Raw genomic sequence first — 14,940 nt, 5'->3', positions numbered from 1 at the left:
TCACGTTCTCAAATGTCATGAAATGCAGAAGTCAGGTTGTAGGCTCAACCTTTACTCTGGTTCTTTGCCTCTTTCTTAAAATACAGTCTGTCTTTATGCTGTTATAAATTATTACTCAGACTACATAGGAGTCAGTATACCACAAACTGGAATTTCCTACAAAGCTTTATAAATAGTAAACTCATAACAGAAAATACTGTGCAGCTGGACTATATAAGGAAAGGAGCGTTTTACTTACAAATGCTTCCGTATGTTCTTTCTTGTGTTTCAGTTTGTCATGATCATCTCTCTGTCCTGATCATCTCTCTGCCGTTATTCATGCAAGGAGATTTTGGTTATCATAAGTATTGTGGAGGTGCTATCCCTCACAGTGACACTGATATTCATGTGCAAATGAAAGTATTCATATGTGAACAAGTATTCATTTTTCCTGCCAATATGGCTGGATACTGAAGATAAGCCTTTCTGGCCTCAAAGGATAGAAGGGTAACACCTTGGAAGTAAAAAATTCTTTAAGGCCTCCTGCTTTCTAGGTAGCCCTGACTGAACAGCTATCAGCAGTAACAGGACAGGAGTCTGTGCAAGGTTGGACTTGTCTAGGATCTCCCTTACAGCCACAGTAAACACTGATTGTGGGATGGCAGCCATCCTCAAGTGTGGACAAGGAAGACAAGACTGATCAATATTCTCCTTATGGCCCCTTCTTTAGGCACCAGTCACTTCACATGAATCTGTGTTAGTCCTTCACTGAGTAAAACCCTTTAAGATCACCAGAGAGAGTATATGTTAAGGTAACTTCCCTGTCTGAACATTTAGGAACCACTATGACAGTCACACCCACACACCTGAGCTGGGACAGAAGCCCCTTCACAGCTACACCACACTGGGCATCACTGGCTCCTGCTGTGCCTCTGATTGTCCAGTCACCTGCCTGGTGCCACAGGTCCCCGTGCCCCTTGTTATGCAAAGGGCCAGCAGTTCAGGAACTCTTGCCTGGGGCTCCTACCAAACAGAGCTCAATCTGTCACTGCAGTTTGCACACCAAGCTACTTCCACTGAATGTATTCCTCAACACATTTTATAAACAGGGTGTTTCATAGGCACATGTGCAGCAGTTTCATAGAAGGGTGGCATGTAGGGTTCCATCTTCTATCAGAACTCCAGCATCCATGCTGTTTTAACCATAAACAGCACTGATACACTGATACAAAGCCTGGCTGTAGATAGGGTGAGCTGTAATCCTTAACTTCTCTCTCCCACCAGGAGCTCCCTGGGTCCAAGAAGTCCCATTCCTGCACTGCACCCAGGTCAGACCACTCACAGCAATGTTACGCCTTGGGAGCCCCTGGTGGTGAAGTGGTTAAAGCACAGCGCTGTGAACGCTGAGACCCGGGTTCGATTCCCGGTCAGGGCCCCTCCCCGGGCAGATGGAGCTCGTTAGCCCTGTAAGGCAATCCATCTACGTCCTGAGGACCTCGCTGCCACCGTCCAAGCGTGCTTGGCCCCGGCAGATGAACCTCAGGATTAAAGGGTGGGCTCAGTTCCGTGCACACTGTGTCTCACCTAAAAAAAAATCTAATGCGCAGGCTGGAAGGTGTAAAGACCTTCCCCGGTTCTTCGTTCGCAAAGAGACTGGCCATTACATTACATTTACATTTACGCCTTGGTGGGAAATTGGCCTTATGTCTGAAACACAGCCAGAAAGAAAAAAGAGAGGAGAGGCTTAGATGCTTGCAGCAATCAAGTCTGTTTTGAACATAAAGCTGTTGGGAGATAAAGAGAATTTGAGAAGGCTGTGCTTTTATTTCTCAGCATGTGAAAGAATATAGTGCAAATGCTATCCTGGATACACTACATTTAAATATGAATACATCATGTTAGAAAGAAGTCAACTGGTCAAGGTTGTTACCCCGGATAGCATCTAATGAAATTTATCAGACTTCCAACTGCAATTTTCATCACTCAACTAAGCATGGTATTATTATGTCTGTGATTGAGAACTCTAGAAATTTTGATAGCTTTCAGTCAGATACTTATCTCTGGACACAAAGAGAAATTTTACAATTGCACCACTGCAAAGTCATCTCCGTTTTAAATAAATTATTTCAACTTTAGATCATCAAAGGTGTGCTTCATACTGCTTTATAACAAGTACCTACTTCATGAACATTTTGGACCGGTCTCAGATTACTCTTCGGGAATTATTCTTACATGCTGTGCATAAGGATGTGTACTTCCCTTGAGGATATATTCAAGCTAAAATCTTACTCTGAGTGACATGTTTGCATTTGTATTGGAGAGTAGGAAAGGTAAAGACACTTCCAGGTGTTTGGGGGAAGTCACAAAGGCTGTTCCAGAATGCAAGCAGAGTATCCCCCTGGACCAGCCAGGGTGAGACCCAGTGAAGAACTGGTACATCCTACTCCACCACCATCACGCATTGGTGAAAGTAATGAAAGCCTGTGTATGCACTGTGAGAGAAAAGGATGCTTCACCACAGAATTTAAGTGTCACAAATTACTTTGTGCTCCTACTGTGTGCAGTGAGGACAAGCTCTCCACTGAGGCTCAATGTTTTGGGTACCTTTCACCATAGTCTTCATTTTGGGCATTACCCATGGTGTGATTTAACCTAGAACAACTCCCTGGCAAACCAAATTTTTTTACATATAATTTTTGACATATAATAATGTTACATTTAAGTTCCTTCCATTAAATGCTATTCTTTGCATCTAAATTATTTCAGACAGTTTCCTTTAAAGCTACTGGAATTAACATTTACATTGTAATATATTGCAAATTACATCTGTTGAACCAACTTTTTCCTCCAAGAACTATATTTCGTACCAATCAGATAACCTCAGAATTTTCGGGATTTATTATATAATCTTGTTCCCAAGCAAAATAAATGTCTTTAGTTTTCCTATAGGCAGTGGCATTAATTAACAGTTACACAGCTCAGTCCTCTTTCTGCTAAATTTGGTGGCTAAACTCCCACTGACTTTGTGGGAGCAGGATTTTATTTACTGTAACATTCACAGAAATTAAGGGTTAGCCTCTAAAAGTAGGGAAAGTTTGGCCACATAAGCCTCCAAAGACCTAGATATTTAAAACATTTGTTGATGCTACTTACACATTACTCCATACACTTTCGTCTCCCTTTGACATGCTTTCATTAATTGCACAGAAATATTTGTGAACACAGTCAAAACAACTGGAATAATTAATGTAATTTCCTTCCAATAAGAAGTTGAAATTTACCTACACCCCTTTCAAGGAAGCCAATCTTTTGAAGGTTAGCTGCCAAAATAAAATCCAGAGAGGGGTTTTGCACATTTAACCACACCTATACACAAACTTATAGCTCCTTTAACCAGAACCCTCCCTAGATCCAGAGGTGTCTAAATTCCCTAATCTCTTAATCAACATTCTATGTTCTTGTGCTGGGGGAAAAAAAAAAAAAAATGTTTCCAGCTGTATGATATCTGGTGTGCCTTCTCCAGGCTAATCCTTCCAGGCGTCCAGAGCAGCTTGTGCAGAACAGGGATACTGAGTATAGGCAGAACATTTCAGGAGACACTAACCTTTAAGACTGCATAAACTAGCTCCTTTCTGCAGAAATCCCATGAGACAACACACCTCCACAGCATGAGGCCCTCCTTATTTTATCAGGCTTTGAGGAAAGGGATGGTCATTTATTGCAGGCCCAAACGAACAGTAAATATCAATATTTCCTGCCTGACTCAGCTGCCCTATTTAGTGTATTGATCTGCCTATCTTCCAATTCCTATTCCTGTGCACCAAGGGAAGGAAAATAAGCAGTTATTCACGTCAGCTCACCTCAACACTAGTCCCAGGGGCACAACAAGAATTCTTATTTCTTCCCCTTTCTCTGCAGGGGTGAAAAATGTAAGTCACATTGTCACTTGCTATAGTCTGCTCAATGTTTAATAAAATATGTGAATGTTGAAATCTGGAAATGTTACTGAAAAAGGCATATGTAACTGAAAAAGTTACCTGCGGTCCTGCCTGTCCCAGTACCTCTACCTGCCCTGCTAGCTGAGGAAAACCACACAACTATTCTCCTTCACCACAGCTGTAGCCTGCCCTGGTTGGTAGCACAGTTACAAGAGAAGTGCAATCTCTTATCCCAGTAGGATTATCATTTACGGGAATAGTGTCAAGAAAAGCATAAAAGTTAACTAACCAACTGAAGAAAAAAAAGTCAAACCCAATAGATAATTTCTTTTTTTAGTTTAAGATTAAATAATAATATTAATTTACTGTCTTGGAATCTGAATTCTTTGTTACAAGTGAGTAAACTGTAATACATGTTTTTAAATGTCTGAAATTCCTTCTACATCCAAACCAATATAGAATAATACTAATAATTTTCTTGTAGTACTAGAAGAAATACCCAAGGTAATAAAATGCTATGAAAGAATGCCTTCCTTATCAAATTTCACAAAAACTTAGTAGAAGTCTTAGTAGATTCCAGTTCTTTTTTCAATAGATACTTAAACAAAATGAGAAAAAGGGTCATTTTTGGTACTTTCAAGTGCAATTTTTTCTCACAATGCTAGGAATCTTTCACAGTACACCAGATAAGATTTCTTGCCCTTAAAAAAGTGCAGTGGCTTTGTAACTAAATAATGGTACCTCTCTGGTCACAAAAATTCACTGCAGAAATCGTACTCAGTCATGAAAAGAAAAATTAGAGGGAAAAATTATCCCCTTTAACAATATTTTGTACTAGTTATGTTCCAGAATTTTTAGCCAATACAAAGGAAGAAACACAAAACAGACATGAAACAATAATAAAACCCTATGCATTATAATTAGAATAATAGCATTATAGAATGACCGGGGTTGGAAGCCAGAGGTGAGGCTCACAGGTCAGTAGTTCCCAGAGTCCTCCTTTCTACCCTTTTTGAAGAGTACAATATTTCCCCTTCTCCACTTACCTTGGACTTAACCTCACCTCCATGACTTTTCAAAGATCATGGAGAGAGGCTTGACAACTACATCAGTTAATTCACTCAGGATTCTGGGATGCATCTCATCAGATCCCATAGACTTATGTACATTCATGTTCCTCAGGTGGTCATGAACCTGATCTTCACTTTCAGTGGGGAGGACTTTGATCTCCTAGTCCCCATCCTGCTGTCCATCCACTCAAGAGGGGTGGGAAGAGAGGTTGCTTTTGAAGACTGAGGCAAAAATTGTTGAGTACCTCAGCATTCTCCTCATCCATTTATGAGGGAGGGGGCATACACCTTCTTTGACCTTCCTTTTCTGGTTAACATAGCTGCAGAGGCCATTCCTGTTATTTTTTACATCCTTTGCCAGCTTTAGTTCAGCCTTCATCTTGGCCTTCCTCACCCAACAAAACCGTACCTCATCTTCCCATGACCAGTAGGTTCCTACATATATCATATTAATTCAAAATTCAGACACAAAAATAAAGTGAAGTCCCTCCACAGGAGAAAAACAAACAAACAAACAAAACTCTCAAAACATTTAAAAAGAATACATTTTGTTTTCTTTGATTTTATAGTAAAAAGTCTGTGTCCCTACCTGTCTCCCTTTTGTTTACTCTTCCATAACATCCTAATAATAGTAAAAGATACCAGGACAGTTAGAACAGGAATTGGTTGTACTGTGGTAGGACCTTTCAAGTTTTGCAAAAGGCCAGTTAGTCATTATACTAATGCGACTAGAACTGCTTCTAGACATCACTTTTGATTTACCTTTGTGATCTTCCTAATTTTAAATAACAAGAGAAAAACCTGGTGTCTTAAAAATGGCAGCTCCTACTACAGATTTAGAGACTTATCATAAATGCAAATACAATAACTAAAAGGTGGGGGGCAGATTTAATGGCAGTAATAAAGCATATGCTTCAAAATACATTGTTTTCCCTCAATTCAGGATGCAGAAATTCATTTACAAAGAAGAGCTGAAATACCTGTATTTCCCACTTTTATCAATTATTAAAGCATCTTGAAAGTCAGGGGAGCTATGTGGGTTTAAATTGTTGAGTCTTTAGCATTACTTTTTCTTCTCTCTTTTGTAACCATGAAAACAACACTTCTAGGCTAGTTGAATATAAAAAGATTCTTTACTCTTCCTGAGTCAGAAAATAACCTGAAACAGAGATCCAAAAGAACTTTTCATTAGTCTTAATATGCAATACCTATATAATCCACATTTTAATAGAATTTATTGGATTTCAGGTAGTTTCTATTGGTGACAGACAGTTATTCATTAATTTACTTTATCTTCTACATTCACCATAAAATAAAAAAAAAAGGCAAAAAGAAAAAAAAAGAAATTAACACCACCATATTTGCAGTGGGACCTGGTAATTAATATCTCACACTGTGGGAGCTCAGCCTTTACTGAGAACTACTTTATCCAAAAAATAATTCTTCTACTATATTTGTGTGCTTGGTATACCACCTTCAACTATTTTAAAAAATGAGGAATGCAGCATTGGTCCTACCTTCTCCACTTTCAGGAAACTTATCCTACAAATTCACTCAGAAACCGTGGTAAGATATTTCCCTGGAAGGCCACAGATTTTGTGAGCCACAAACAGTCGGTGGGAAGCCAATCCACACAGGATCTTACACAGGACAATTTCACAATTTCTGTACTTAAAACGTTTCCTGGTCCTTCCCTCCAGTCTGCATTCACTCAGATGAAACAACCAGAATGAGGTTTGACCAAGCAGGAGGAGTCCCAAAGCCTGCATCAATCAGCTGAGCTCTATTGAAGTCAATGAGCCAGTTTATCCTGGCTGAGGTACGGGCCCCTAATCTCTATAAAAGAATTCATCTACACATTTGGTACAATAAAACCCAACAAAGCTGTGAAATTTCCGTTTCCAAGCTGGATACGTCTGCGGAGGTTGGTCATGGATGGAAGCAGCCCTGATCTCAGTGCCAGCAGGGAAGGAAGGATCCCCTCCGGTGCTGGGTATTATCACATGAAAGGCAGAATGTGATGCCCTGGGAAGTATTAATCTAGAGTGCAGTGCTTCTTTTCTCCTCTGCTAGAGCCAGGCCTGGATGTGTATAAACAAACAAGCCAGCACAGTGCCAGGTGTTAGCTAAGCCTTTCACCAAATACAAGCTTTCACATATTTATTTAGGTAGTGTCTGCAGTGCATTTAAAGGTTAGTATGGATTACCTTGACTTGATATCACCTGGACAGTTCTATTAACCACAAGTGCTTAACCTGCAAGTTATTCCTTGAGCTAATGAAAAATGTTAATTGCATAAAGGTGCCTCTCAACTTACTTTCCTTCATCCTCTGTTTATAGGTATGTCTTGGGAGTTCTTGTATTTCCCATTCCTAATATAAATTTTATAAGTGCGAAAAGAACATTTGATGAAAGAGCTTTTTTTATCCTAACTCTAGAAAAGATATCAATCAGTTACAGGCCTTCTTGTGTCTGTTAATACTTAGTTTTCTTCAGGTTTTGTTTTTTGGTTTTTTTTTTGTTTGGTTGGGGTCTTTTTGGGTGTTTGTTTTGTTTGGGTTTTTTTACCTATTGCTAGTTCTGCTCACAGAGGTGACAGAGGAAAAAAAAAAAAACACAACAGACAAAAAAACCTACATTAATTCTCCGTTTGTCTGTGTTCTCATTCACACCAGGCTTAATTTCAAACCATATGTGTACTTTACATTGTGCCAGCATAAATGACTACACAGCTGCAGAACAATACAAAGTCTGCCCTAAAACCAGGGATGTTCAGATCATTCACGAACACTGTTACCCAGGAGACCAGTTTATGCAGTGAGGTTAGAGGAGATGACTGGAAGGGAAATCTCACCTTGAGTTAATGATCCAATGTACAACAGATTTAAAAAGTGAAGATTGCAGGGCAATAAGTAACTATACGTGAGTCCCATTGTGCAGGTAACTGAACAGACAGAAGTGTATATAAACGGGCTTACTACTTAAAACATTAGGATCATATGAGTGGGAATAACCTCAGATCATCTACCTTCTCTAGGACAGACTGCCAAAGGTTTTTTTTAAAATTTATTTCCCAGTAAAGCGGCCCTTGTGTAGCTTGTCACATCAGCACAGTCTCATTGAATAGACTAGAGTGTGACTAAACAGCTGGAGTTGCAAGAACTGAAAGTATGTTGGAAAGGGAAAGGAAGGAGTAATTAGTGGTATAATCCACTAAGTGCTTTAAAATCCAAAGGGAAAGGGTCACTGGGAGTGAAAGGTGGAAAGGTTTTGCTTTTGCCTGAGAGATGCTATAGAGGTAGTGAGCTGAGAAAAGTGGTATCTTGAGAGAAGGTGGGCAGTGAAGGCTGAGCCATGTCCTTCCATGGGGGTAGCACTGGGTTCAGGGGTTTTTAATGTGGATCACCTTACCAACATCTATCTCTGCATCAGACAGGAACATCAGAGGGATGGTGGACAGTGGGTGATGGTCAGACACCAGTCTGGTTGCTGGGGGTTGCTGCTCTAGGCAAATCGCAACCTCTCCAGGACCACACAGGCAAGTGGTATCTTGCTCCTTCACCAGTTTGACCTATTTTACTCAGATAATTTACCACTTTACCCCTCATTCCAAGTATGGACCATGGAACAAGTCCTTCCTCTTCATGTTCTAGTTGAAAGGGTCTGTATTTTCTCACCTCTTTTCCAGTGAATATCTATTCTCATTAATCACCTAGAACTTCTCTAAAGAAAATCTCATTCTCTTTCTTGAATACTTTGACTTATTTTGCTGTTCTTTGCTTTTATGAATAACCGCCTTCTTTATTTACACTGCATAACATATCAGTATTTCAGCTCATTTTCTTGTACTTTCTTTGTACTTTCTTTTGCTCATTCTCTCAGTAAGTGTCATTTCCAAGAACTATGATTTTCAAGTCCTGAGTCTCCTATCTTTTCCTTAAGTGTTCAGAGTTGCAATACTTTTTCTTTCTTTTTTCCAACTCTCTTTGCTTTTTGTTTAATTAGATTGTTCTTTTCCTCTTATGCTTTCATTGCCCTAACAATTCCTTAACATGTCTCTCCTTTGCTCCGCATGACTTCTTTGTATTTGTGCTGAACTAAAACAGGGGATAAAGTCAAAGCTGCCCTCCACCACTTCCAGTCTTTCTTGTCATGCTTTACTTTTGAACCCTTTTCATCTAATTATGCAGTCCTACACTACGTTTCTTACTGAATTTAATAATTCTTTTTTTTACAAACTTTGCTTTACTCTCTTTCATCTCCATTCTCTCATTTCTTCAAAAGATATTGCCTTCACGAACAGGTTATCAAAGCCACAAGTTCTAAAAACAGTATTACCTCTTAAAATATTTTAATCAAGTAGTTTTGATGGCAAAAATCTTTTTCATTTCTATTTAAATATAAATTGAATTCAAGTAGCAGCATCTTGTGAATTACATTCTAACAGGTGTATTAGTTCAACATAAGACAAAATATTATTTTGAGATATCCTTTCATTTTGTTATAAAAAGAGGAGCTACAGTCATTCAGGTTCACAGGATTAGGAACTGACAATTGACACTGAGCAGAAGTATGCTTGTTCTACTTGGGGATTTTTTAAGCAAAGCTCTAAAAGCTCCCCTGGGATTGTTGAGATTGAATGAGAGGTTAAAATTTATTTTACTTCTACCTAAGCCCCAGCAGAAGACAAACACTCTTCATATCTGTCACTATTTTTCAGAGGAACCTTGCCTTGAGTCTGGCAGAACAAGTGGTCATTTCCCCTGCCCAGACAGTGCATTGACCTGAGACTGAGATCCCAAGCCTGGCAATCATAGAATCATAGAATCATATGGGTTGGAAAGGACCTCTCAGATCATCAAGTCCAACCCTTGATCCACTACCACCACAGTTACTAGACTATGGCACTAAGTGCCACATCCAGTCCCTTCTTAAATACCTCCAAGGACGGAGAATCCACCACTTCCCTGGGCAGCCCATTCCAATGCCTGATTACCCTCTCTGTAAAGAATTTCTTCCTAATATCTAACCTAAACCTCCTCTGGCAGACCTTGAGACCATGCCCTCTTGTCTTACTGATAGCTGCCTGGGAGAAGAGACCGCCCCCCACCTGGCTACAACCTCCTTTCAGGGAGCTGTAGAAAGTGATGAGGTCTCCCCTGACCCCCCTCTTCTCCAGACAATCCAGCTCCCTCACCTTCTCCTCATAGGACTTGTGTTCAAGACCCTTCACCAGCCTGGTTGCTCTTCTCTGGACCTGCTTCAGCACCTCAATATCCTTCCTGAACTGAGGGGCCCAGAACTGGACACAGCACTCCAGGTGTGGCCTCACCAGTGCTGAGTCCAGGGGAAGAATCACTTCCCTGCTCCTGCTGGCCACTCCTCCTGAAACACAGGCTCTTTTCACTGTAGTCCAAGCAGACTTTACGCACAGCAAACAACTTCAAAGGGGCATCCTCACCATCAAACACCCTGAAGCCTAGTTTTTTGGAAAATCTAGATGGGATCTTCTGAACATCAACCTAGTCAGCCACTCCCTGTTTTTTTGCTAAAGCAAAAATGCCTGAGCTTCATCTAGCTTCATCCATCCTGCCCCATTTGTCTTCCCTCATGCTGGCTTCCCATGGGCAAGCCAGTAGCAGAGCAATGTGGCACCAGCCATGGGCTTTGAAACCCCAGTCAGGGTGGGCTTGCCCACCAAACCTCTGGGTCAGGGTCTTCAGGTATCTATGGAGTTGCACAGCAGCTGAAAAGAGTCTAGTGGTGCTTAAAGGTTGTCATTAGGAACCTAAGTTGGCATGTAGGTACAGGCAGCCTGTATGTGGAATATATCACAAAAATGGCCTCTTTTCCAGGATGATAAAGGGTACTTGACAAAGTACAACTTAAGTATCTTCAACTTTGGATGATATCTGAAATAAGACTCTCAAAGTAAAACATTTCTGGTCATCAGCACTTTTAAACAGAGCTTTGAGCAATTAACATTTTGCCACGTTCCCAGAAGACAAACCATTTGCTTTCTCTTTAATGAGTGCCAGTTCTGATGCTGCTGATGTTTTTTTTCCGAGAAGTTATGAACACCCACCTAAAATCTGAGGATGCTGTTGTTTTCAGAAAGCAATGTTTCTGAGGGAAATGAGGTTTGGTTTTTTCCACTGACCTACCTTGCTCAGAAGAAAATAAGTGTTGTAAGTGTTTTAGTGCCATAAGTAAACTTCTGGAAAATTACCACTGATACTGAACATTTCCATCCCTTGAAAGCTTAGATTTTCAACTACAAGGAAAAAAAAACTAGTTTTCAGGGTAACAATGCAGGCTGAGAATTTTTTTTGCTGTAGATTCTCTGAAGTAACTTCTCCTGAGAATAGGGCACACATTGGAAAAGAGGACAGACAGATTAATTTTTCAGTATTTGCCAAGTAATTGAGTGTTTTCTCAGTGTTTTGAAAAGTCAAGTAGTTAATGGTTGGATTTTGCTATTTATTGACTTTGGGATTAACCGACCTCTCATATGCAGTATTTCTCAGGTTCTTATGACTTCTGTATAGTTTATATTGACTTACTGTACATGTAATCAAAATTTCTCAAGTCACGTATTTTTGCTGTCTGATAGTTTCAGCAAGAAGTAGACTCATTGTGAACCTCTCTCCTTAAAATGCAGCCCTCCCTTCCACTGGTAATGGTAATGTTATAAAATAACAGTGATTAGTCTCTGTCACTGTAAAGCACTTAACCCATTTTTGCCAACCCAGCCTTGGTTTCCATGGAAACAGAAGACAGTAACACAGAAGACAGAACTTTTTTTTTTTTTTCTTTTTCTGGATATCAGTTGCCTTCAAAGTTCATTCACAAAGCCATCCCTCCTCCATATTTTTTCCCTTTAACTTATAGATTTTAGGATTCAGAAAGAGTCACTCATCTGAGGTTTTCATTTTGCTGTGGATGGCTTTAAAGAAAATTTGTGGCCAGCAAAATTTGACAGTATGATAGACTTGGACACTGGAGTCTTGTATTAATTCACAAAGTTTTCTGAAGTCAGTTTATAATAGATAAAATTAGGACTTAGTGGAGCCTCTTTGTGCTGTAATTTTTTAGGAGTAAGACAGACAAAAGCTATTACCTAGATTACCACTTTTATCATATTAATATACAAGTGTAGACATGATTAGAAGCATATAACAGTCAAATTAGATTTGAGTTACTGTGTCCTTAGATTAAGGTTTTTGGCCTTTCTGAGGAAACAAAGATACTTCTTTAAAGCCATTTGAAATACATGACTATCTCACCCTACTGCATTAAGGACTCTTGAAAGGATATCTTATCAATTAGATTGTCTTGACCTTAGGTAAAGTCCAGATGGCATGTGTTAAAATTTTAAAAATTAAATATATCAAATCAAATTATTTATCTGTCTGTGTAGAAAAACATTTTTAAAGGTCACTAGGGTGAACCATACACAAAGCATTATTTAGCACACAGTAATGCTAAAGACTAGTACTACTAGAATCTACTAGATTCCAACAGTAAAGAAGCTTCTTTTCCATGTAAAACTTATTTAAAAATAAAAATGTTAATTTTTCATCAATTTTTTTCTTAACTGTAATTTTATGACAAAAGCTGTGGGAGATAAATGTTACCCAAAGAAACTGATTCACAACCTCTTCTGTTCAAAGGATGACTGATCATATAAATCACTAACAGAATAGGTTGCCATGCTACACAAACAGTGAGACAGGTCTCTCTAAAACATAGGAGACTGATTGCTATATATGGGTTTTATTCTTTTCTAATTTGGAAATATATGAGATAGAACATCAGCACAGGTGGATAGGGAAGGTCAGAAAATCCACTTTAAAACTTTCTTTTTCCTTCTCCATATTTTTAAAAAGCATTGGGGCCCGTGGAAGCCAAGAAAATTTGTAACTCTTTTTCTTACCTCTCTTATTATCTGCATTTTGTACTATGTGGGAACACTCACAATGAACTAGTGTTTCTCTGTGACAGGTATAGCTGTTCCTGCCTTGAAAAGCTGATGACTTTGATTTCAGTGAACCTCACCTCAGTGCTCAGATGCTGTGCTTCATCTGTTATTGTTGTAAACTTGCCTGTTTTCATCCCTGACAGGGGAAAATAAAGCAACATAGTCAAGACATATGCATTTTTTTTTACAACCCCAAACAATAACTTATTTTCATATCTATGTGTGTTCCTCCATAAACAGCACGTTGTGACACTTTGTTTTGCTATTCCTAAACTAAAAAATCATATTAAAAGTCTGCTCAGGCTCCCAGTGCTCACTGGAGGCAGCTGCTCTAGGCACAGCAGCACAGGCAGCCCAGCACTGCAGCAGTGACACAAAATGCTATCTGAGCTTTGCCATCTGACCTCAAGCAGTGGTGACCTTCCTGCAAGACCAGCATAACCTCTCTAACACAAGCGGCAGAATTTTCCTTTATTGTCCTAGGGGAGTCTTATGGACAGCACAGCTCTAGACTTTCCTTCCCATTCTTTCCACCACAGTTCCTCCTTCTGGCTCCCTCTGAGTCCCCTTCAGCCACCCACTCACTCATCTCTGCAGTTTGGTCTGGGTGATGATGCTGCCCCTGGTGCCACCACCAGCAGTGGAGTAGGAATCTCACCACCCCACGAGTAACTCCTGTCTCAGAGCAGTCAGACTTCTCTGGCACCACCAGCGATACCCAGACCTCAGGGGTAACCAAGAGCACAACTCTGAGCGCTGTGGCACTGGCCGTTTCTCAGACATCTGAGAAGCTCCCCAGCCCCCACAGCAGGCACCACCAAGGTTTAAGCAGTTGTTGACATGTATTTATATCGTAAGCAGCATCCTTTGTTAGCACAGTCATTCTCATTGCTGATGGGATGCTGCTTCACACACCTCTGTCCCTAACTACTTTAGTCACCCTTCAACCATGCATCTGAAGTGAAATAATCTGATTTTCTGATGAACAAAATAAAATTCATTCCCCAAATTTATGTATACAGAGAACAATTATGTGAGAAGATGGCCAATTTTTTTTTTTTTATATACCATGATATTCCCTTGGACTTTTTATTGGGACCACCAATTAAATTCACAGAGACAAATGAGCAACAAAAATACAATTTTTTGCTGCTGTCGCCATGGGAGACATATCAGTTAACAAGGTAGTACCGAAACCTTCCAGGTCTTTTTCCCAATTCTCTCAGCTGTCTAGACCCACAAACTGGATTTTTACCAAAGTAAAGACTTCATCAAATATATTTATTTTCTTCCACAACAGCTAAGCATAACATTTGCCTCAGTTGAAATGAGCCCAGAGTTTCACATTGGTGCTATCAAAAAGGGAACCATCCCTGGTCCATTTCTTTCTTTTCACAGTTCTTGATTTACAAGAAGAATGCCTTTAGAAAGCAATACCCTGGGATCTTTACAATAGCTGTTTTGCAGTGGTATAACAGAGCACAATTTTTGAAGCAGGCTCTTAAGGTTTCTTTCCCCAAGTAACACAAAAGCAATTTACAGAAATAAAAGTCTAAAGAGGATCTGAGAGATTACTTCATCCATTTTAGCATCAAGGCAAAGTGGGGTTGTATGGAAGTACTTGGTGAGAGACAGTAAACATGACAGAATGGTGTCCATAACAAAAATGGTTAAAGGGAGGAGAGTATCACATTGCAATGCATTTTTAAGAGTTTTAATGAAAGTTTTTATCTTAATAGTAGCAAAGACTTGATATATTAAAATTTGTACTATTTGGTGTAGGTTGTATTTTTATTTAGCTAAATCTTAATGCCAGAGAAATAAAACTACAGGACTTAGCAACAAATAATGTGCAGAATGTAAATTTAAAAGAAAGACTGCTGTAATGTAGAAGATGTATTATATGAATTCTTTTTCAGATATATTTTGTCTGGTGCTAATTAGGTTTGAAAGAGAAATTAGTAAAGCAGCT

General features: G+C 39.5%; 1 non-coding gene across 1 annotated transcript; it reads left to right on the top strand.

Annotated features, from left to right (window-relative positions):
- Window positions 1–1,342: 1,342 nt before the first annotated feature.
- TRNAH-GUG lies at window positions 1,343–1,414 on the top strand. The gene has a single exon. It is a non-coding gene; the product is annotated as a tRNA-His (tRNA).
- The last annotated feature ends 13,526 nt before the right edge of the window (window positions 1,415–14,940 follow it).

The sequence above is a fragment of the Empidonax traillii genome, unplaced genomic scaffold (assembly GCF_003031625.1).
Source record: "Empidonax traillii isolate 1590-97213 ecotype Southwest subspecies unplaced genomic scaffold, ASM303162v1 scaffold417:size1128589, whole genome shotgun sequence".
Taxonomy (NCBI): Eukaryota; Metazoa; Chordata; class Aves; order Passeriformes; family Tyrannidae; genus Empidonax; species Empidonax traillii.
This window is presented reverse-complemented; position numbering and strand designations above follow the sequence as displayed.